This window comes from Choloepus didactylus, chromosome 2 (assembly GCF_015220235.1).
Source record: "Choloepus didactylus isolate mChoDid1 chromosome 2, mChoDid1.pri, whole genome shotgun sequence".
Lineage (NCBI taxonomy): Eukaryota > Metazoa > Chordata > Mammalia > Pilosa > Megalonychidae > Choloepus > Choloepus didactylus.
Window position 1 is genome coordinate 203677211 of NC_051308.1, and position 23233 is coordinate 203700443.

The 23233-nt window shown below is 37.9% G+C and overlaps 1 non-coding gene and 1 pseudogene across 1 annotated transcript; one reads left to right on the forward strand and one right to left on the reverse strand.

The window, feature by feature from the left end:
* Window positions 1-14344: 14344 nt before the first annotated feature.
* Window positions 14345-14451, reverse strand: LOC119528266. The gene has a single exon (XR_005215586.1). It is a non-coding gene; the product is annotated as a U6 spliceosomal RNA (small nuclear RNA).
* Window positions 14431-15237, forward strand: LOC119514111 (annotated as a pseudogene).
* The last annotated feature ends 7996 nt before the right edge of the window (window positions 15238-23233 follow it).

Sequence of the window (23233 nt, forward strand, 5' to 3'; positions counted from 1 at the left end):
CTGTTTAACCTGTGTCTGGGAACAAAAAGGAGCCAGGCATGTCAAAATGGAGGGCAGGGAGGTGGAGAGCCTTCCAGATGAAGATCTAAGAACAGATGTGCAAAGACACCGAGACAGTAAAGAATTTGGTCTTGTTTGAAGACCTGAAAGAAGCCCAGCATGAAGGGAAAACAATGGATGAGGGGAAGAGACCCATGAGATGAAGTTGAAGCAGTGTGCATCTTCATTTGGCATTTTGAGTCCCATTGTAATAATTTTGAATTTTATTTTGAGACCTCATTGAATAATTTTAAGCAGAGAGTGACAAAATCTGATTTATATTTTTTCTCTGCCAGGCTTGCCCCTGTGGAGAGTAGATTTAAAGAGGGCAAGACTGGAAGTGAGGAGACTATTTAGTACGTAAGAGATTATACTGGTTTAGACTGGGATAAAGACAGTAAAATTATAGCTAAGTGGATGGATTCAAGATGCACCACATTTGGGAGGTGAAAATCTTGCTGTTGGGTTGGATGTAGGGATGAAGAAGGAGTCATCCAGGATGACTCCTGGTTTCTGGTTTGAGCAACTGGGTGGCTAGCGGGTCATTTCCTGAAATAGGGAGTTGGGTTGTGGAGAAAACTGGTTGGGGCACAAAACCAAGAGTTTCATTTTGGTTACATTGAGTCTGAGATGTCTACAAGACATCCCTATGAAGGTGTCAAGTGAGCTGTTGGATACACAAGTTGGGAGCTCAGGGAGAGGTCAAGGCTGGAGATAGAGATTTGACCATCATTGTTATGTAGATATATTTACAGCCCTGGAACTGGATAAGATCACTTAGGGAGAGAATACAGATGGAGATGAGAAGTGTATCCATTACCGAGCCATTGGGGCATGCCAACATTTTAAAGTGGGACAGAGCCAAAAGACCCAGCAAAGAAGACAGGAATAAGATGGTTTGAAAGGGATGAGAATAGCCAGAAGAGTTGGGGACAGGGGTTTGGGGGCCAAGGGAGCAGAGAGAAGGAGAAAGAGCTACTGAGAGATCAGGTAGGATGAGTTCTTTGAATTTGCTGGCACTGAAGTCATTGATGATCTTTAGCAATCTTGGTGAAGTATTGAGGGTGGGAACCAAACTGGAGAGAAGAGTAAGTGGAATATTGTTTAGAGACACACATTAACAAAAGAATAAAGATATACTTAGGAATGATAAATACTAAAATTCAGGAGAATGGTAATGTGATTGGAGAGGGATGCCTCAACTAAACAGATATTTTATTTTTTTACATGAATCAGGGGTATACATGGGTATTTATCATGATATTTTCTGTTCTTCCTGTGTTACGAGAGTGGTGTAAAGTGAGACCCATCTCCACCACTTTCCTTTCTCCACCTTTGGGTCCAGACAGTTCAAACTTCCTTGCTACTTCCCTAGACCAATGAAGGAGCCCTTAAGACTAAACATGGGTTTTTGCAGGGGGCTTATTTCTAGTTCCTCAACTTTGGGCAGTAAATTTTTTTGGATCCTGCATGGGTGATAAAACTCTAACCCTCAGAACCTGTTTCTGATTCCAGTATCCTCCTGTTACTGGAACCAGAAGTCAATAAATTAACATCAAGGGTGGTCAAAAAAACAGTAAAATCAACAGGAAACCGAAAGTTGAGAAATATTCTTGTGTCAAAATGAAGAGAAAAGTCAGAGCAAAAAGGGGAGCTGACACCACAGAGGCCTATCGCCCAGGAATAATGAAACCTCTAGGACCTTGGCAAACACAAAACCATTAGGTGGGGACACTTACATATGCCAGGAACTCCAGCATAGCACCAAGGACATATCACCATAATAGAGCAAAAAAATAAAATTAAATTAAAAAATAGCCCCTCCTTCCAGAGATAGTAATAGAAAAATTGGAGTCTATAAAATTGGTATGTTTAATATTTTAAAAGATAGCAAGAAGTTCGAACAATATAAATCACTGTGAGAGAATAGACATATTTGGGGTGGGAAAGTAGAAAAGTTTTTAAAAATGAAAACTACAGCACTGAAATAAAAATCTCAGTGGGACTATACTGCAATACCCAGCGAAATAAATAACTCAGTGGATGCTAGGTGAAAGGTTATTGGGTGCAGGGTAGTTGCATGGTCCCCCACAGATTATTTGCATTAGCAATTACGCAAAAGGAAAACATACCTTTACATGGAAAAATGTGGTAGTCATCACTGTAACCAAGTGATCAAACTTAACATCACCAGTTCTGAGGCACCCTTTTATTATGTGTCACCTGGTAGGATACAACATGAAGTACGCAGCATCATTCAGGAGAGAATATTGCAAAAAATGTGTAACTTGAATCCAATCCAGCCTCCTGATTAACTTCCATTTTCCATGAAATACAGGGGATGGAAGAACAAACTGAATGACCTCATGAGAAATAATCAGGCAAATCTAAAGTGCAGGACTTTGTACAAGACATCTGGAAAAAGAAAAGTGCAAAGACTGTTCTAGACTAAAAGAGAATGCAGACAACCAAACACAAAGCATGAATCTTGTATTGATCATGGCAAAAAAAAATGAGAATAATGGGAGAAATGTGCATATGAGCTGGAAATGAAAAGATGTTAGGGAATTATTTCTAATTCACTTAAGTGTAATAATGATATTGTGATTATGTGGGAGAATATTCTTATTCTTGGAAGATGCATGATGAAATACTTAAAGCTGAAGCATCATAATGTCCTCAACTTTCAAATAGTTCAGAAAAAAATAACATACACGAATATAAATAAAGCAAATATGGCAAAATGTTAAATGTTGAATCTGGCTGGTGGGTATACAGGTGAGTGTCGTACTAGTCTTTCAACTTTGTTGTATGTTTGAAATTTTTCATAGTGAAAAGTTAGGGGAAATTATTAAATGGAGCAAATAAGAAGGTAAACTAATATACACTGATAGTACTAGTTCCCTCACCCTAAACCCTGCAGATGCCTTAGAAATGAGCCTGGGATTTGTTTTCAAATAATCTTATAATTCAGCTAGCCAGAGGGAAGGGATGGGGATGGATTAAATTATAGTGGCCGATGATAGGAAATAGGGTTCGTTGAACTCCACTTTTGTTTGCTAGAAATTTTCCATTGGACAACAGAGAATAAAATGAAATGAAGCGAGGTTGAGCTTTTGAGAAAGTAAGGTAAGAACTGAGAAATCCTGGAGAGATAGGAGGTGGTGGGGAGCCAGTTGTGGGGAGAATGTGACTGCAGCCAGGGTGGAAGATGGCTGGGTGCCTTGGGATGGGGATGGGATGGGGGAAGAGCTTTTTAGTTGTGTTTGGCCTCTGCTCCCCATGGCCCTCGGTGGATCATTGCTTGCCCCGCTGCCACTGTGAGGCAGAAAACCAGCAGCACCATCCCAGCACCCAAACCTGGTGAGGTGGGACCAGACCTGTGAACCCTTAACATTACCTACCAACATCCTCCTTTATATCCTAGAGCCTGGGTTTTAATACTTCCCTCTTCTCCACTGTAGGCCAAGTTCTTTGACATCCCCAGGGTAATATGAACTCAAAGGGAAACACATCTGCAACGAAAGAAAAACAGAAACTTATATAAGATGAAGCTGAATTAATTGACGTGACAGTTTACAATAAGCATAATGAATATCCTCAAAATAAGGGAAAATATTGTTAACATAAGGCAGGAACAAGTAAGACGAATCAATAAGAAGTACTGGATTTGTAAGATTTAATACTTGAAATCCAAAAATGGATTGAATAGCAGAATGGTTACAGCCAAAAATGACGTGGTGAACAATAAAATCAGGATGAGGATTCATCCAAAAGGCATCAGAAAGGGATCAAGGAAACGAAGACTGAAAACAAATGAGCCACTTGTTGGTGACATACATTGTTAGTGGCTAATCCAACAGCCATTCCCAATCCCCTTCCCGTACTCACATTAGAGACTGAAAAAGCTAAATATTTGCTTTCCCAGCCTTCCATGCAATTAGAGCTGGCCATGTGTGATGGTTAAGTTCATGTGTCATCTTGGCTAGATTATGGTGTCCAGTTGTTTGACCAAGCAAGCACTGGCCTGATTGTTACTGTGAGGAAATTTTGTGGATTTGAATCATCAGTAAGTTGATAGCAGCATCCATGGCTGATTACATCTACAATCAATTAAGGAGATAGCTTTCAGCATTGAAAGAAGTCTCATCCAATCAGAAGAAGGCTTTAAGGGAAGAACTAATGATTTCAACAATCAGAAGGAAGAATTTCTATCTCTACCTCAACCAGCCTGCTTCTCATGGGGAATTCATCAAAAACCTTCGTCAGAGTTCACAGCTTGTGGTCTGCCCTACAGAATTTGGATTTGCCCATCCCCACAGTCATGTGAGGCAATTCCTATAATAAATCTCATACTGTTGGTTCTCTTTCTCTAGAGAACCCCGACTAATATACCATGTGACACAGCTCTGGCCAGTGAGATGTAAGCAGGGGTGTTTTGGGGGGATCTTCTGGGAAGGAAATGTTTTACAATAGAAAGGAATGACATAGAGGATGCTTTGCTTTTGCCATCCCTCTTCCCCTTTTTTGGGGGGGTTGAACATGGATGTCCTGGCCTTAGTTGTGACAGCAGTCTTCTGACCGTGAGGTAGGTGATAGTCATCAGGTCAAAAAGCCAACAAACTCAGGGCAGCCAAGCAGAAAGGCGGGGAGTGCCCAAGAGGGGTCTTGATGGTTGAGCAGCTGATCCAGTGCCAGCCTTCACCTACATCCAGGCTTCCTGTTAGGTGAATACACAGCAAAACAAAATCAAAGCCACCACCTATTCATTTAAGGCAGCTTTATTCATATTTTCTTTAACCTGCTGCTGAAATCATCCCTAATTGATATTTAGTTTAATAATTTGGGAAAGAGATACAATTTTGAGATTCAAAGAAATAAGGGAGAAAAAAAGTTAAGGCAGAAATCAGTGAAAAAGAGATTTTAAAAAAAGATTTTTAAAAAGCTAGTTGTTTGAGGAGCAGGATGTATATAACCTACATTCAAGTATTCAGAAAAATGGATAGATGGATGTTAGATAGATAGATAGATAGATAGATAGATAGATAGATAGATAGATAGATAGATTAGATAGAATGATATGGCTCATGTGACAAAAAGTTAAAATTGGTGATACGGGTATGTGTGTGGGGGCTAGGGGTATGTTGGAATTCTCTGTGTGAGGTTTGCATTTTTTGGTAACTGTTCTGTAAATTTGAATATATTTCAAATTAAAAATTGAAAAAAAAAGAGAATAGTTGTTTAAAGGGATCTTTCCCTACCCTAATGTTGTAAAAACATACTGCTGCATTTTGTTCTACAAGTTTTAAAGTTCTGATTTTTACAGTTGAGTTGTAGTTTTGTTTTTCTGTATGATGTGAGGTAGGGACCTAATTTTATTTTATGGAGCATTATTTACAGCATCCTTTGTGATTGCAGGGAGTTGGAGGCAACCTAGGTGTTACTGGGAGAATGGTAGGTAAAATGAAGTAAGATGCTGCAGTTAGAAATAATGTATTAGATATCATATTACATCAAAAAAGTTTAGTGAAAAAAATGAGATACATGGTTTAATATTATTAAAGTAACTTTTAAAGTGCATGCACATATATACAATACATGCATACAATAATAGCCATTATGCAAAAACATAAAAGCAAAAAGACAAACACATTAAACACAGTGGAATGGTTGACTGGTGGGACAGGAAAGGGAATAGGAGAGGGATATGAGAATAAAAGAATGTATGGATGAATAAAAAAGGGATAAATGGACATATAATTAAAAGAAGAGAGGAGCCTTACATAGACCACTTATGATATGTCATGAACTGAAGAGCATGATCAATGCTTGGAGGCCAGATAGATAGATTATAAATAGATAGATAGATAGATAGATAGATAGATAAGCAGAGATGCTGTGAAAAAAAGAGAAGAAAAGAAGAAAGAATGGAAATAAGAAAGAATGGAAGGAAGGAAGGCTTGAGTCATTATCAGCAAACAAAGTACAATCTAGAGGAAATTACTTGTGTGCCAAGAAGGACATAAATGAATAGCCATAATTCAAGAAGTGGAAGGAAGTGATGAACAGGAGGGGGCAATGCTGAATGGGAGCTGAGTTTCTTCTAAGGAGTCAGTCTAATTGCTCCCAGTAACGCTTGACTTGTCCCATGTCAGATGTGATCTTTAAAAGGCTCTTGCAAGCTCCGGAAGCAGCAAATTCCTCTTTTCCACAGGCAGTATTCACAACAAAAGGCAGATAGTACTAAATGGCATATAAGAAAAACTAGTACTTTTTCTCTACATCCCACCTCACACCCCATTCATGTCGTCAGAAACAGCTGATGTTAACTCTAAAAACTTATAGAACAAAACATAGGAATACATTTTTATAACATTAGGATAGGGAAAGATTTCTTAAAATCTGGAAAACAAACTATAAAATGAAAATTGATGGATTAAATATATTAATTTTTAAAACTTCTATATGATAATAAACAAATTTAAAAATAAATGACAGAGTCCAAAGAACAACTTACAACACATATAACTGTCAGTGTAAGAACTACAAATCAATGAGCAAAAGACAACTTAAAAATGGATCTCAACAGGCAGTCCCCAGAACAGGAAATTGATTGCTAATAAGCATGAAAAGATGCTATATCTATCTATCTATCTATCTGTCTATCTATCTATTTATCCATCTGTCCATCATCTACCTGCCTACCTACCTACCTACCTACCTACCTATTGATACATCATCTATTTTCCTATCTATTATTAAAAGATGTCTTGTGACCATAGGTATCTGAGTGTTAAAATGTATTTCTGGATTTAATTATTATTTTAATTATTTTAAGAGCATGATCAAAACAGCCTAAGAATTTTCAACCTAAAAAGTTAAAATGTATTGGAAATGCATCTCTTGATGGACAAGCTATTTTTTTTCTATTGGACAGTACTATAATTATGAGATTGGAGGGGGTGATCAGAGTTTAATTATACAGGATTATTCTGTAGTAGGGTAGATATACTGATTAAGTAGAATTTTTGTTGATTCTAAAATGCATCTTCCATTTTAAAATGTTAATTATTAAAAGAACAGGAATAGAGAATATAAGATGTGATACCAAGAGAGATAATGAAATATAAATAATAAAAAGCAGGTACAGGAAAGGGTAGAAGTATGTTGGAGTTCTCTGTATGGGCTTTGTATTATTATTTTTTAACGCATTTTTTAATTGTGAACTTTAACATATATACATAAGTGGTCACTTTCAAAGTACAATTTAACAAGTAGAGTTAGATAGCAAATTTCAAAGAATGTCATGAGTCACTATATTGTCCCTTTGTTTAGTGCCCCAGAGGTTTTTATATCCCAAGCACTGTAATGTACTCATGCAGTGCAATTTTACACACAGCAGATACAATGGATGAACTGGAACTAGAGCTACAGATATCAACACAAATGTTGAAAACATAACATTTTGAATAAGAATAAAAGCCAGTTGCAGAAAGATGGTATGGTATTAATTACATACATTTAAAAAACCCAAGACCTATGTTGTTTGGGGATGGAGGAGACACCCGCTAACTCAGAAGAGCTGTTATCACTGGAGAGAGATAGCATATGAGGTTGGGGTTGGGTACAGATGCAGGCTTCAACTGGATACACAAGTTTAAAAACATTTACTCTTAAAACAGATCTAAAGCACATTTGCAGAAATGTTAATATCTGTTAAACCTGGGTGTTGAGTGCCTGGATTCTTTAAACTTTTCTGTGGAGTTAGAACTATTTCATGATGATTTTTTTTAAAATTAAATTCAGTTTTATTGAAATATATTCACATACCATACAATCATCCATGGTGTACAATCAGCTGTTCACAGTACCATCATATAGTTGTGCATTCATCACCCCAATCTATTTTTGAATTTTCCTTATATCAGAAAAAATCAAAATAAGAATAAAAAATAAAAGTAAAAAAGAACACCCAAATCATCCCCCCATCCCACCCTATTTTTCACTTAGTTTTTGTCCCCATTTTTTCTACTCACATGATGAATTTTTGTTTTTTTTTAAAATGATAAATGAAATGAGAGAGGTGAGGCAGTAAGACAAGGAGAAAGATCCGAACTCTGTTTTACTTTAGAACTTATTTTCACCCCAATAAAAAATAGTTGTTCAAGACTCTGATGTTTGAATTAAGCTCGAGATTTGTGAAGCACTGCTTAGATAATTACATAAGTCAATTTAAAAAGCGTGCAAAAATTAATTCAAAATGGTATTGTAAGAAAGGAATAAGTTTCGTTTTCACACAGAGACAGCATGGAATAAGGGAAATGGAGGCAAAACCAGTTTAAACAAGCCCCAGACAAAGAGAAGAGAGAATCTGCCTGCTCCTTATATGGGAAAGTAACCATAGTTACTGGAATGTAAAGAGATATGAGGTAATATCAGAGGCGGGAACTCACAGCAAAAAAAAAATAAAAATTTGGAGGGAATAGGCTGATCAGTTCAAAATCTCAATAATGAGTAGTTGGCTCTCTAGGATTGGCTGTACAAATTAAAATCTCAAAAGATGAATTAGTTAGTGTTCTCGGATAGGCTGTAACCTCTGTAGTACCCAGTCAATGGGGAAGCAGGGGAGGGACTTGCGAATTAGGAGTAGGAGATTTAAAGATTGCCATTCTCTTCCTCTGGCGCGCCAGCCTTCCTTCCATGTGTTTGGCTGGACGCCCTATCTTGCAAGATCGTAAATAAATTCTTTTCTCCTCCAGAACCGAGAGAGCGTTTATTCCCTTACAGGTACCGCTTTATTTCCGACAGTATCAGTTGATGTAAATGCATAGACTGCAAATGTTACTAAGGCTTTCTGAAGGTGAAGCTCAGTGGAAACTAATTGGTTAGAATGAATTGTTCCACTTGTTCTCTCGTGGCTACGGGCAAGTTTTTTTTTTTTTTTTTTTTTTTAAACTTTACTTGTTTAATATTAAACTTTACTTGTTTAATATTTATAAAATGTAGAATACATTCATGTTGTTTTTTTTTTTTTGATTGTTATGTCTTTTTTTTTTTTCATTTTTATTGAGATTTTTCAGATACCATACAATTATTCAAAGATCCAAAGTGTACAATCACTTGCCCCTGGGTACCTTCATACAGCTGTGCATCCATCACACTTAATTTTTGTTCAATTTTTAGAAACTTTTCATTACTCTAGACAAGAAATAAAGTGAAAGATGAAAAAAGAAAAAAAGAAAAGGAAACTCTAATACTCCCCTATCCCTAACCAACCCCCCTCAATTGTTGACTCCTAGTATTGATATAGTACATTTGTTACTGTTTATGAAAAAATGTTGAAATACTACTAACTGTAGTATATAGTTTGTAATAGGTATAGACTTCTTCCCTATATGCCCCTCTATTATTAACTTCTAATTGTATTGTCATACATTTGTTCTGGTTCATGGAAGCAATTTCTAGTATTTGTACAGTTGATCATGGACATTGCCCACCATAGGATTCAGCTTTATACATTTCCATCTTTTGACCTCCAACTTTCCTTCTGGTGACATATATGACTCTGAGCTTCCCCTTTCCACCTCATTCACACACCATTCGGCGCTGTCAGTTATTCTCACATCTTGCTACCAACACCCCTGTTCATTTCCAAACATTTAAGTTCATCCTAGTTCAACATTCTGCTCATACTAAGCAACCACTCCCCATTCTTAAACCTTGTCCTATACCTTGGTACCTTACATTTCATGTCTATGAGTTTACGTATTATAATTAATTCCTATCAGTGAGACCCTGCCATAATTGTCCTTATGTGTCTGGCTTATTTCACTCAGTATATTGCCCTCGAGGTTTTGTAATCAACCCATTTTTTTTTAATATGGTTTTGTTCACACACCATACATTCCATCCCAAGTAAATAATCAATGGTTCTCTGCATGGTCATACATTTATGTGTTCACCACCTTCACCACTATCTATATAAGAGCATCTACATTTCTTCCACAAGGCAGGAGGGAGAGTCAAAGAAGGTAGAGAGGCAAAAGAAAGAGGAAAAAAAATGACCGCTAGGATGCAGCAAAAGGAAAAATAACCTTAAATCAAAGTAGAATAAAGAATCAGACAATACCACCAATGTCAATTGTCTAACATGCCTCCCCTATACCCCCTTCTTATCTGCATTGACCTTGGTATATCACCTTTGTTACATTAAAGGAAGCATGATACAATGATTCTATTAGTCACAGTCTCTAGTTTATGCTGATTGCATCCCTCCCCCAATGCCTCCCCATTTTTAACACCTAGCAAGGTTGACATTTGCTTGTTCTCCCTCGTAAAACAACATATTTGTACATTTTATCACAATTGTTGAATACTCTAGATTTCACCAAGTTACACAGTCCCAGTCTTTATCTTTCCTCCTTTCTTATGGTGTCTCACATGCTCCCCACCTTCCTCTCTCATCCATATTCATAGTTATCTTTGTTCAGTGTACTTACATTGTTGTGCTACCATCTCCCAAAATTGTGTTCCAAACCATGCACTCCTGTCTTCTATCACCCTGTAGTGCTCCCTTTAGTATTTCCTGTAGGGCAGGTGTCTTGTTCACAAAGTCTCTCATTGTCTGTTTGTCAGAAAATATTTTGAGCTCTCCCTCATATTTGAAGGACAGCTTTGCTGGATATAGGATTCTTGGTTGGCGGTTTTTCACTTTCAGTGTCTTAAATATATCACACCACTTCCTTCTTGCCTCCATGGTTTCTGCTGAGAGATCCACACATAGTCTTATTGAGCTTCCTTTGTGTGTAATGGATCGCTTTTCTCTTGCTGCTTTCAGGATTCTCTCTTTGTCTTTGACATTTGATAATCTGATTATTAGGTGTCTTGGCGTAGGCCTATTCATATCTCTTCTGTTTGGAGTACGCTGCACTTCTTGGATCTGTAATTATGTCTTTCATAAGAGATGGGAAATTTTCATTAATTATTTCCTCTATTATTGCTTCTGTCCCCTTTCCCTTCTCTTCTCCTTCTGGGACACCAATGATACAAACATTATTGCACTTTGTTTCATCCTTGAGTTCCCGGAGACGTTGCTCATATTTTTTCATTCTTTTCTCCATCTGCTCCTTTGTGTGTAGGCTTTCAGGTGTTTTGTTCTCCAGTTCCTGAGTGTTTTCTTCTGCCTCTTGAGATCTGCTGTTGTATGTTTCCATTGTGTCTTTCATCTCTTGTGTTGTGCCTTTCATTTCCATAGATTCTACTAGTTGTTTTTTTGAACTTTTGATTTCTGCCGTATATATGCCCAGTGTTTCCTTTACAGCCTCTATCTCTTTTGCAATATTTTCTCTAAACTTTTTGATTTGATTTAGCATTAGTTTAAATTCCTGTATCTCAGTTGAAGTGTACGTTTGTTCCTTTGACTGGGCCATAACTTTGTTTTTCTTAGTGTAGGTTGTAATTTTCTGTTGTCTAGGCATGGTTTCCTTGGTTATCCAAATCAGGTTTTCCCAGACCAGAACAGGCTCAGGTCCCAGAGGGAAGAAATATTCAATATCTGGTTTCCCTGTGGGTGTGTCTTAGAAAACCGCTCCACCCTTTGATGCCTTAGGTCACTGTGCTTTTCTGCCCAGCAGGTGATGCCTGTTAGCCTATAATTCTTGACTGGTGTGAGGAGGTGTGGCCGTGTTCCCCCAGGCTCTGGGGTCTGGTTCTGAATGGAAAGGGCCCCACCCCTTTCCTCCTAGAGAAGACAGACCCCTCAGGTGGAGGTCATTAGCATTTCAGTGGTCTCGCTCTCTGCTTGTGCTGTCTCCACCCTTCCCCAAGTCACAGCCCTGGAAACTGAAAACGACTGGGGCTTTCTCCACTGAGCCAAAAAAGAAACAGATAGTCCCCTTCAGACCCAGTCCAAGGTGACCCTCCGGCTCACCAAGGTCAGTTGTCACCCAAAGCCTCTGTCTGTTTTCTGGGGATGCGTACCTGTAGTGAGCAGTTCACACTCGCTACTTAAAACCCCAGTTGGAGCTCAGCTGAGCTATATTTGCTTGCTGGGAGAGAGCTTCTCTCTGGCACCACGAGGCTTTGCAGCTCAGGCTATGGGGCAGGGGGTCCCATGACTTGGATCCTCAGGTTTTACTTACAGATTTTATGCTGTGTTCTTGGGCATTCCTCCCAATTCAGGTTGGTGTATGATGCGTGGATGGTCTCGTTTGTCCCCCCGCAGTTATTCTGGATTATTTAGTAGTTGTTTCTGGTTTTTTGTAGTTGTTCCAGGGGGACTACTTAGCTTCCACTCCTCTCTATGCTGCCATCTTGCCCCGCCTCCCGGCACACTGTCTTTTTAAATTAAGAGATTTTTGTCAGATTTTTTTTTGTTTTCTGAAACAAAAACGCAAAGTGAAGTTTTTTCTTTGGGTTGTGGTTGATTACTACATTCCGAAAGGGGAAAGTGGCTGGAGGTGATGTGGGGTTTAGGGACTTTTTTCCTTCCCTCTCCCCTCTTCCCTCCCTCTCACCTTCCTCCCCTCTCTTTAGATGGGAGTGATGGGGTCTACTTGTTGGTCCACAGGGATGGACCAGGAGAAAGGGGAGACACATGGTGGAAGGCGTGAAGTCTTTGTGTGGTAGGAGGGTGGGGTTCAAAGCCCAAGTAGAGGGGTTGGCCTTCAAATGGGAGGAGAATAGATGAAGAAGGAGCAGCTACTGGTAGCTTGGTAGGAAAGAGACCTTTGGGGATGAGAAGATAAGGGAAATGGCATTTGCTTTCTCAGTGCAATCTGTCCTGAAGTTATCAGCCAAGAGGGAGAGTTGGGGGGAGGGGGTGTGAAAGGGTTGAGGTGAGAGAAGGAACAAGACAGGTGCTTCAGGAGAAGGAAACAGACAACCAGAGACCTGTCAGGCAATACTGAACCCTCCTCCGAGGTTTCTCTGTTGTCTGATTTTTCCAGCATTTCAGCTGCCACAGGGCAGACACTGAAAAGGATTGGACTTTGCCAGGTGAGGAAGATGGAGGGAAGAAGAGGCAGAAAGAATGAGGGACTGCAGGGAGGCAGTAAAAGGGAGGACTGGGCTCTAAAATCATCACATTGCGGTGGAGTGATTACCTGCCCTACCACCACCCCCTCTCCTTCTTCTCCATCATCATGGAGCTGGTGACCTTCCTCTTACTTAAAGTAAGCCACCCACCCCCACTCTCCGCCTCCCACACCTCCCACCCTGATCTATTCTTTATTTTCTCTCTCCTGGATCTTCACCCTCTCACTCTGTATTGGCTTTCTCTCATCAGCATTTAAAAGTGTTTTTTGACACTTTCCTAATATCAATGAAAGGAAAAAAATGGTCGCCTTTAATCCCACATCCCTTCCAGCTACGGTGTCTCTTTAACCTCTCAGAGTCACACTTCTGCCCTTGGTTTCTGTGCTGGTTTTCCTCCTGCCTCCCTGGTGTCTCCTTCACATGCTCCTATCCTGCTACACCCCCTTTTTTGACACTGTTCCTAGGGATCCCTCCTAGGCTTTTTTCTCCCCACTTTACACCTTGTCCTTGGGTGGTCCAGGCCATCCCCCTGGTCCAGGTCACCATTTATTTCTCTCTGTCTTTACTGCTCAGCTTCCTGTGCTGTCTCTATACAATCTCCATACTTGTCCAATCTCTATACAATCTCCATAGTTGTCCAACAGTGGTTCTCAACTTAGCCTGCATCAGCGTCACATGGAGGACTTGTTAAAACTCAGATGGCTGGGTTACTCCCACTCCTGGAGTTTCTGATTCAGTAGGTCTGGAATGCAGCCCAGGAATTTGCGTTTCTAACCCAGGTGATGCTGATGCTGCTTTAAAACACAATCTGCTCATGTTATTATTATTATTATTATTATTATTTAACTGAAACCCAGTAGCCTTTATTCTTTTTTTAATGATATTCATATTAGTTTTTTGTTATTTTAAATCATATTTTTATTGTAGAATATAACATATATACATAAAAGTGATAGCTTTCCAAGTGCAATTTAACAAGTAGTTAGCAAATTTCAAAGAAAATCATAGGTCACAACCCCACAGTTTCAGTTATTTCCTTATGAAATATACATACAAAAAGGTAATATCATTCAAAGTACGATTTAGCAAGTAGAGATACAGGAAATTTCCAAAGTTGTTATGAATTATAGCATCATAGTTTGTTATTTCCTTATCGGGAAATACAACGCGTACAAAAAGGTATAGCTTTCAAATGACAATTCAACAAGGAGCTCTGGAACTCAAAGGATGCTATGTGTTTAAGTTCCATCATTTCAATTCTTTCCTTCTAAAAAATATGGAACGTTTCACGAATTTGCGTATAATCCTTGGGCAGGGGCCAAGCTAATCTTCTTTATATGGTTCCAATTTCAGCATATGTGCCCCGGAAGCGAGCACCGTGTTATTCTTTTGAAAGTCTTCAGGGCGGCGGCGGCGACCCGGAGCCGAGCGCCCCCGTGCGCCCGTGTGGAGAAGCGGCGGCACCAACGCGGAGGCGGGCGACGTCCCCGCCTCCCCGGGGACTCAGGGCGGCACTTGGCGCGGCCGGCCTCCGGCACCCGCTCGGCTCCCTGCCCCAGGCTAGGAGACTGGCTCGTGGGGTTGAGCGGCCCGAGCTGAGGGCGCGAAGAGCACGGGGCGGCGGCGACCACGGCGTTGGTGTGGTAACGGCGGCCTCAGCAGACAGGGAAGAGGAAAGGTAGCCGGATCCAGCTGGGAGATGTGACACCACACAATATTAAACAGTTGAAGAGATTGAACCAAGTCGTCTACAATGACACGTTCTACAAGGGTGTACTGGAGGTTGGCGAGCTAGCAAAACTTGCCTGTTTCAGTGATATTGCAGTAGGTGCGGCATGCTGTAGGATGGATCATTCACAGAATCGGAAGAGACTACATCATGACACTAGGATGTTTGGCACTTTACCAAGGGCTGGGAATAGGAACTAAAATGTTAAATCATGTTTTAAACATCTGTGAAAAAGATGACACTTTTGACAACATCTGCATGTGCAGATCGGCAATGAGTCGGCAATTGATTTCTAGGGGAAGTTTGGCTTTGAGATTATTGAGACAAAGAAGAACTATTATAAGATGATGGAGCCCGCAGATGCTCATGTGTTGCAGAAAAGCCTCCAAGTCCCTTCTGGCCAGAACGCAGATGTGCAAAAAACAGACAAGTGAACAAATTACAAATGAGCTTGCTTGCACTTGCTTGTGGCCACGTAAAAGAGAGGCCCATCGATTTTCCCCCTTCTTTCTTTTAAAGCTTCCTCCCCTACTTATTCTTGTTTCTTTTTCTTCTTTCTATCTTTCCTTACTTTTTCTTTAAAAGTTTTAATACTTTCAAGGACTTTAAACATTAATCATGTTTGGATAGTTTTAGTTTTCTGACTTTCATTACCTGGTTTCATTGAAGGAAGGAGAAGGTATTGATATGTTTAGTTTCACAGTGAAGTATATGGTCCCAAAAATTGGGGTGTCAAATAATTCAAAAAATTTTAGCTATTTTTTACAACGTCCTGCTTTCACATTGAAGGGCAGAGCCTACAAAATATTGTGTATTTCAAAAGACAAAAAGAAGCAGCAGCAATATCTTGTTCTCTAATACATAAACAAGTTAGTGTACTTGTGGTACTTTTTTTAAGCATATTTTTTACTGTAGAATATAACATATATACATAGAAGTGATAACTTTCCAAGTGCAATTTAATGAGTAGTTAGCAAATTTCAAAGAATGTTATGGGTTACAGTTCAACAGTTTTGTTTTTTTCTTATTGTGAAATATATATAAAAAAAGCTGATAACTTTCAAATTACAATTTAACAAGTAGCTATAGAACAAATTTCAAAGGATGCTATCGGTTACAGTTCCACCATATCAATTCTTTCCTTTTACCTATTCTAATACCCTAGCAACTAAGAAAAAGAAAATTATATAGCCATTCAGTATTCATAATCCTTTGTTAAATTTACTTTGGGTTTTTAAAAGACTATTTGCAGCAGAAAAAAGCTCCACGGGTGGTCCCATGTATCTATTGTTTCAGTTCCTGCCCAGAATGCAAGGTCTTCCTGTAGCCTTCTAGTTTCTTCCAAATCTATTCCATGCTTTCACAATCCCAGGAGGCCTTTTTCCCCAGAGTCTCCATAGTACCTGGATGACAGCTATGTCTTCAAGAAAATTCCAGAGGTTCAGACAATGGTACATATTTAGTGAATAGATCAATGAAACACTCCTAAACTGAGTCAACTGTATGTATTTGCTATGTAATAGAAATAACTGTAGAGAATTATCTTTATTCAATAAAAATTGTTTGAAGAAATTAAAAACATAGCTGAGCTATTGCTTATCTGTTGGAGAACATCCCAGATTTGATTATACTCTGTGTCTACAATGTTGAATTTAAGGATTTGGGGAAGAGTGGAATTGTTAAACGTACTGCTTCTATTCTTGAAAAGTAGAAGTCTAAAAGTGTTAATAATGCACATGTCCCTGTAACCTCCTCTACTGACAGAACTGACTTATGCCAGAATATTTTCTGGCATGTAGACAAGTGGCTTTGATGTTGATCAATTTTTGAAAGATGGGAAACATCTGTAAATTTTCATCTTTTCCTCCCACAGTCCCATCTCCAATATTTAAAATTTTTTAGTTTGCCAATACTGATGGCCCATTACAATGCCCCATTAGATTTTAAAATTGCACAGGGCTTGAGTTTTTCCTCACCTGACTTTAAAAGGAAAGTTGATTCATGTTTATCCTCTTACATAAAATTCTGGTATGAATATGTCATCTCTCTAAATATGCTGTTTACAAAATGTTTATGCACATTTTATGATCCTAAATTCTTATTTGAGAATGTGAAAGCATAATAGACTTAAATAGTCTTACTGAGTGCCAAGAATAATACAGAAAAGGAAGGTAGTTGATGAATGAACATACAGGGTCCTAATCTTAAGATAGTAAAAATCTACAAAGGCCATGCTGTTTCTTGAACATCAATTTCTTAAGCAGTCCAAATCTAAGCTTAGAAGATCGCATCTTTAACCTCCATGGATAGTATTCAGCTTGCTCTTGCCAAGAGAAGAGTGACTGAGTTATAGAAGGCATTAGTTTGAAGAATTCACTCTTTTCATAAACTTCAGATATCAAAATAGATTTTGATATGTAAATGAATTTTCTGAGATGACACTGCCTCTATTTCTATAACCATTTTGCCTGGACTATCTAATCAGTCCTAGGAATGTTTTTCTAAATGTGATTATTGACAACAGAATAGCTGCCTCATGACAATTAACTAAATGTTATTCAAGGAGGGAAAAAAAAATTTAATTTTGAGATGAGTGGGTAGGCTCCCTGTCATTTTAGTTCCCTTTTTCCACACTATTCAATGACTTAACCTAAATTGTAAATGTTTGTAAAGGGTTAATTATCCTGCATCAAACTTGTATTAAATAATTCCATCCACTTAAGGAGGAGGTAGAAGCTGGACACTAATTCATATGCCTGTGAATCAGTAAAGACTGAATGAGTATCCCATGTTGAGTTGGTAATTTTGATATACAATAAAAATTACTTTTTTGAAGGTAATACAGTAATAGTTCTATTAACTGGAAGATCACAGAATGTGTCCATCACATTTTTCAGGACAGATAGTTTTTTTTTTTTTTTTTAATTAAATTCAGTTTTATTGAAATACATTCACACACCATACAATCATCATGGTATACAATCCACTGTCCACAGTATGATAACAGTTATGCGTTCATCACCACAATCTATCTCTGAACATTTTCCTTACATCAGAAAGAACCAGAACAAGAATAAAAAATAAAAGTGAAAAAAGAACACCCAAATCATCCCCCCATCCCACCCCATTAGGACAGATAGTTTTTTGTTGTTGTTTTTTTTTTTAATTCAGTTTTATTGAAATACATTCACACACCATACAATCATCCATGATATACAATCCACTGTCCACAGTATGATAACATAGTTATGCGTTCATCACCACAATCTATCTCTGAACATTTTCCTTACATCAGAAAGAACCAGAACAAGAATAAAAAATAAAAGTGAAAAAAGAACACCCAAATCATCCCCCCATCCCACCCCATTTGTCCTTTAGTTTTTATTCCAATTCCTCCACTTATCCATACACTAGCTAAAGGGGGTGTGATCCACAAGGTCTTCACAATCACACTGTCACCCCTTGTAGTCTACATTATTATGTAATTGTCTTCAGGAGTCCAGACTGCTGGGTTGGAGTTTGGTAGCTTCAGGTATTTACTTCTAGCTATTCCAATATATTAAAGCCTAAGAGGTGTTATCTATATAGTGCATAAGAATGTCCACCAGAGTGACCTCTTAATTCCATTTGGAATCTCTCAGCCACTGAAACTATTTCGTCTCATTTTGCATCCCCCTTTTGGTCAAGAAGATACTCTCAGTCCCACGATGCCGGGTCCACATTCATCCCTGGGAGTCATACTCAGGACAGATAGTTTTTACTATGGGATGAATAGGTAAAAATTATACTGTATGGTAATTGATTTAGAAGAGAATCTGCAGATAAATCTATGCAATATATAATTTGCCCAGATTAGTTTTCATTTGGGTAAGAAAGTTCTGAAATATGCCCCAAAGCAGTTTACTTATCAACTGAAACTCCTTCAAAAATAGAACAATTGGGAAATCTTTGTGTGTGGTGGTGGAAAAGAAAAGCTCCCTCAGGTTTTTGGAGGGAATAACTTTTAAAAACACTTAAATGGCTAAGTTTACTCGGTGCAGTTAAGAATTAAACTTGTCAATTTTAACATTGCTGTTACATCTGAAATAAATGATGTGATGTTCTACTAGTAAAAAAAGTCCCATTGCTGTCAAGGTAAATCTAAACTCTTAGCTTGGCACTGAGAGCCAGTCAAGATCTGGTCCCTGCCACTTAGTCACTCACCCTCTCACCACTTTGGCTCACACTTCTATGTTGCCACTGCCAAGAATGCCCTCACCACCCCACTTCTATGGATCTGTTAATGCTCAGTCCATGTGTCATGGAACATTCCATTATCAGAGCTCATCACACATACCTGCCTCCCAGGGCCCTGCATAGGGTTTGACACAATTAGTATTACACAAATTTTTGCTGAATGAATGGAGACAATTATTTTCAAGACTTAAAAAAAGCATTTACTATAGTAACAGATATATAACTCAAAATTTTCCATTTTAACTACATTCAAGTGTACAGTTCATAGTAGTAGTAATTACATTCACAATATTGTGCTACTATCACTGATACTCGTTATACCTACATTTCAGCATCTCAAACAGAAACTCTTTACCCATTAAGCTATACGTCTCTCTTCCCAACCCACTCCCTGGTCTCTGGTAACCTATGAACAATTATTTGTCTCTCTGAAGTTTCTTTCATCTAGGTGTTTCATATAAGCAAAATCATACAATATTTGTCTTTTTGTGTCTGCCTTATTTCACTCAACATGATGTCTTCAAGGTTCATCCATGTTGTAGCTTGCATCAGAACTTCATTAATTTTTACAGTGAAATAATATTCCATTGAGTACATATAGTTTATCCATTCATCTGTTGATGGACACTTGAGTTGCTTCCACTTTTGGCAATTGTGAATAATTCCACTGTGACACTGGTATACATCAAGCTTTCAAAAATTTTTTTATTTGAAATAATTTCAAACTTACATGACAGTTGCAAAAATAATACAAACTCCATACAAAGAACTCCAACATGCCCCATCCCACTCCTGGATACACAGATCCACCAATTTTAACATTTTGCTGCATCATTACATCTATCAATCATCTATTTATCTATCTATCTGCCTATCTATCTATCTATCTATCTATCTATCTATCTATCATCTATCATCTTCTGAACATTTGAGAGCAGGTTACACAATCATAATCCATGAACTCATAATACTTCCACGTACAACTCCTAAGAATAACTAAATTCACTTATGTAATCACCTTAAGTGCAGTTTTCAATTTCAAGAAATTAAACATTGATATAAAGTTTACATTCTATATTCCATTTTTTTCTTATGTCCCAAAATGTCCTTCTAAGCCTTTCCTCCTTCATTCTTACATCCCATCCAGTATCATTTATTGCATTTAATTGTCATTATCTCTTTGGTTTATCTTTCTTTTTTTTAATTGTGGGACTATCTACAACATAAATCTAACCAACTCAACCCCTCCCAAGCATACCATTGAGTGGGATTAATCACACTCACAATGTTGCAGTACCCTCACCATCATCCATTACCAGAACTTTCCCTTCACCCCAAACAGAAACCCTACACTAATTTTGCATTAATTTTCCGTTGTCCTTTCCCCTCACTCCTGGTAACCTGTACTTTTCTTATCTCCATGAGTGTGCATGTTCTCTGACATTTTCTTTGTAGTTACCATGGAGCTTAAACTTAACATCCTAAATCTACAACAGTCTTGTTTGTTTTGACACCAGCTTAACTTCAATGACATACACAAACTTTGTTCTTATATCCCTCTGTCCTGCCACCTTCATGTAGTTCTTGTCAGAAGTTACATGTTTATACATTATGAGTCCAAAACCATTGATTTATCATTACGTTTTCTGCATTTGCCTTTTAGATCCTATAGGAAGTAAAAAGTGGAGTTACAAATCAAAAATACAATAGTACCAGTATTTATATTTACCCCTGTTATTATCTTTACTGGAGAGATTTATTTCTCCATGTGGTTTCAGTCAATTGTCTAGTGTCCTTTCCTTTCAACTTGCAGAACTCTTTTTAGCATTTCTTGTAGTCAGTCTAGTAGCAGTGAAGTCCTTCAGCTGTTTATCTGGGAACATCTTAATCCCTCCCTCATTTTTGAAATACCTTTTTGCCAAATATAGAATTCTTGGGTGGCAATTTCTTGCTTTCTGTACTTCAAATATGTCTTGCCACTGCCTTCTTCTTGTCCCATGGTTTCCAATGAGAAATGGCACCTAAATATGGCACCTAATCCTACTGCGGTTCCCCTGTAGGTGACGTTGTTTTTCTCTTGTGGCTTTCAGAATTCTCTTTTTATCTTTGTCATTTGACAGTTTGATTATAATATGTTGTGGAGTGGGTCTATTTGGATTTATCCTGTTTGGAGTGAGCTGAGCATCTTGCATGTGTATATTCATGTTTTTCCTTAATTATTGGAAGCTTTCAGCCATTGTTTCTTTGAACATTCTTTCTGCTCCTTTCTTCTCCTTCTGGAACTCCCACAACACAATTATTGGTATGCTTGATGGAGTCCCACGGATTCCTCAGGCTCTGTTCACTTTTCTTCATTTTTTCCTCATCTGCTTCTCAGACTGAATTATTTAAATTGTCTTATTCTCAAATTCACTGATTCTTCTGCAAGCTCCAATCTGCTGTTAAATCCCTCTAGAGAATTTTAAATTTCTGTTACTGTGGTCTTCAGCTCTGTTTGGTTCCTTTTCATAATTTCCATCTCTCTTGATATTCTCTTTGGATGCATCTACCATTTTCCTGATTTATTTATTTTAGTTCTTTATCCATATTTTCCTCTAGCTCTTTGAGCACATTTAGGACCATTCATTTCATTATTAACTAAAGTCTATACTTTATTCATATTTTCTTATTTTTTCCCTAATGCCCCCTTTTTAATCATATTTTTAAATTGTAGAATATAACATATATACATAAAAGTGATAACTTTCCAAGTGCAATTTAACAAGTAGAGAGAAAATTTCAAAGAATATTATAATTCTACAGTTTCAGTTATTTCCTTATTGTGAAACATAACATATATTCAAAAAGGTACTGTAACTTCCAAAGCATGATTTAACTAGTAGATACATAGAAAATTTCCAAAGTTAATATGAGTTATAGTACTATAGTTTCAGTCATTTCCTTTTCATGAAATCTAACATATATACAAAAAGGTATAGCTTTCAAATTACAATTTAACAAGTAGCTATAGAACAAATTTCAAAGGATGTTATGGGTTACAGTTCCACCATTTCAATTTTTTCCTTCTAACTATTCTAATACCCTAGCAACTAAGGAAAAGAAAATTATATAAAGATTCAGCACTCATAATCCTTTGTTAAATTCCATCTTGTCTGTTGCTACCCCTTCCTCTACTTTAATCACTTTCCCAATCATCAGGGATGTCTAGTCGGTGACCACCCTAACCTGTTCATGTTGAAAAGGGGTGTCAACTCTATAAGCAAAGGGGACATATCTAGTTAACATTCTTGAAGAGGTCATTACCTGTAGGTTTCTGAATTTAGCTGGCATAGGGGCACTCTAAAGGATTTTGATTTCTGATGAATAAACTTACTGAGTGAAACTTTTATAGAGTATGGTATTCCTATTATCTATAATCCCTATTATGCAGTGTGTAGATTTTTCCCATGTACCCTTCTATTGTCAACTCTCTGTGCCAGTGTCATACCTTAGAAGTATATCATGCAAGCACCTATCTATATTTGTGGTGCTGATCTGTGGGAAACTTGCCTTTAAGCAACTCCTTTCATTCCTATTCACCTTCAACACAGCTCTGATACTTATAATCCCATTAGCAAACAATTGTCACCCCTATCCATTACCACATCTTTGAATTCACCATCATTAGACTATCATTCCCCCTTACCAGCTATTGTCCATCACTAGGTCCCCAATATTCTTACATTATAAGACACTGATTTTCCATTGTTCAGATAGTTCATAGAAGTAGTAACATACAGTATCTCTCCTTTTGTGTCTGAATTATTTCACTAAGCATTATATCTTCAAGGTTCATCCATGTTGCCATATGTTTCAAGACCTTGTTGCTTCTTACTGCTGCATAGTATTCCATCGTATGTAAATACCACATTTTGTTTATTCACTCGTCTGTTGAAGGACACTTGGGTTGTTTCCAACTCTTGGCAATTGTGAACAGGGCTGCTATGAACATCAGTGTACAAATGTCTGTTCTTGTTACTGCTTTCAAATCTTTTGGGTATATACTAAGAAGTGGAATTGCTGGATCAGAGGGTAATTCAATATGCAGTTTTCTGAGAAACCGCCAAACTGTCTTCTCTAATGCCCTTTTTATGTTCCAGTATTTCATCTAGGGTACCACATTACATTCTATGACCATTTTTAAAAAACGTCTTT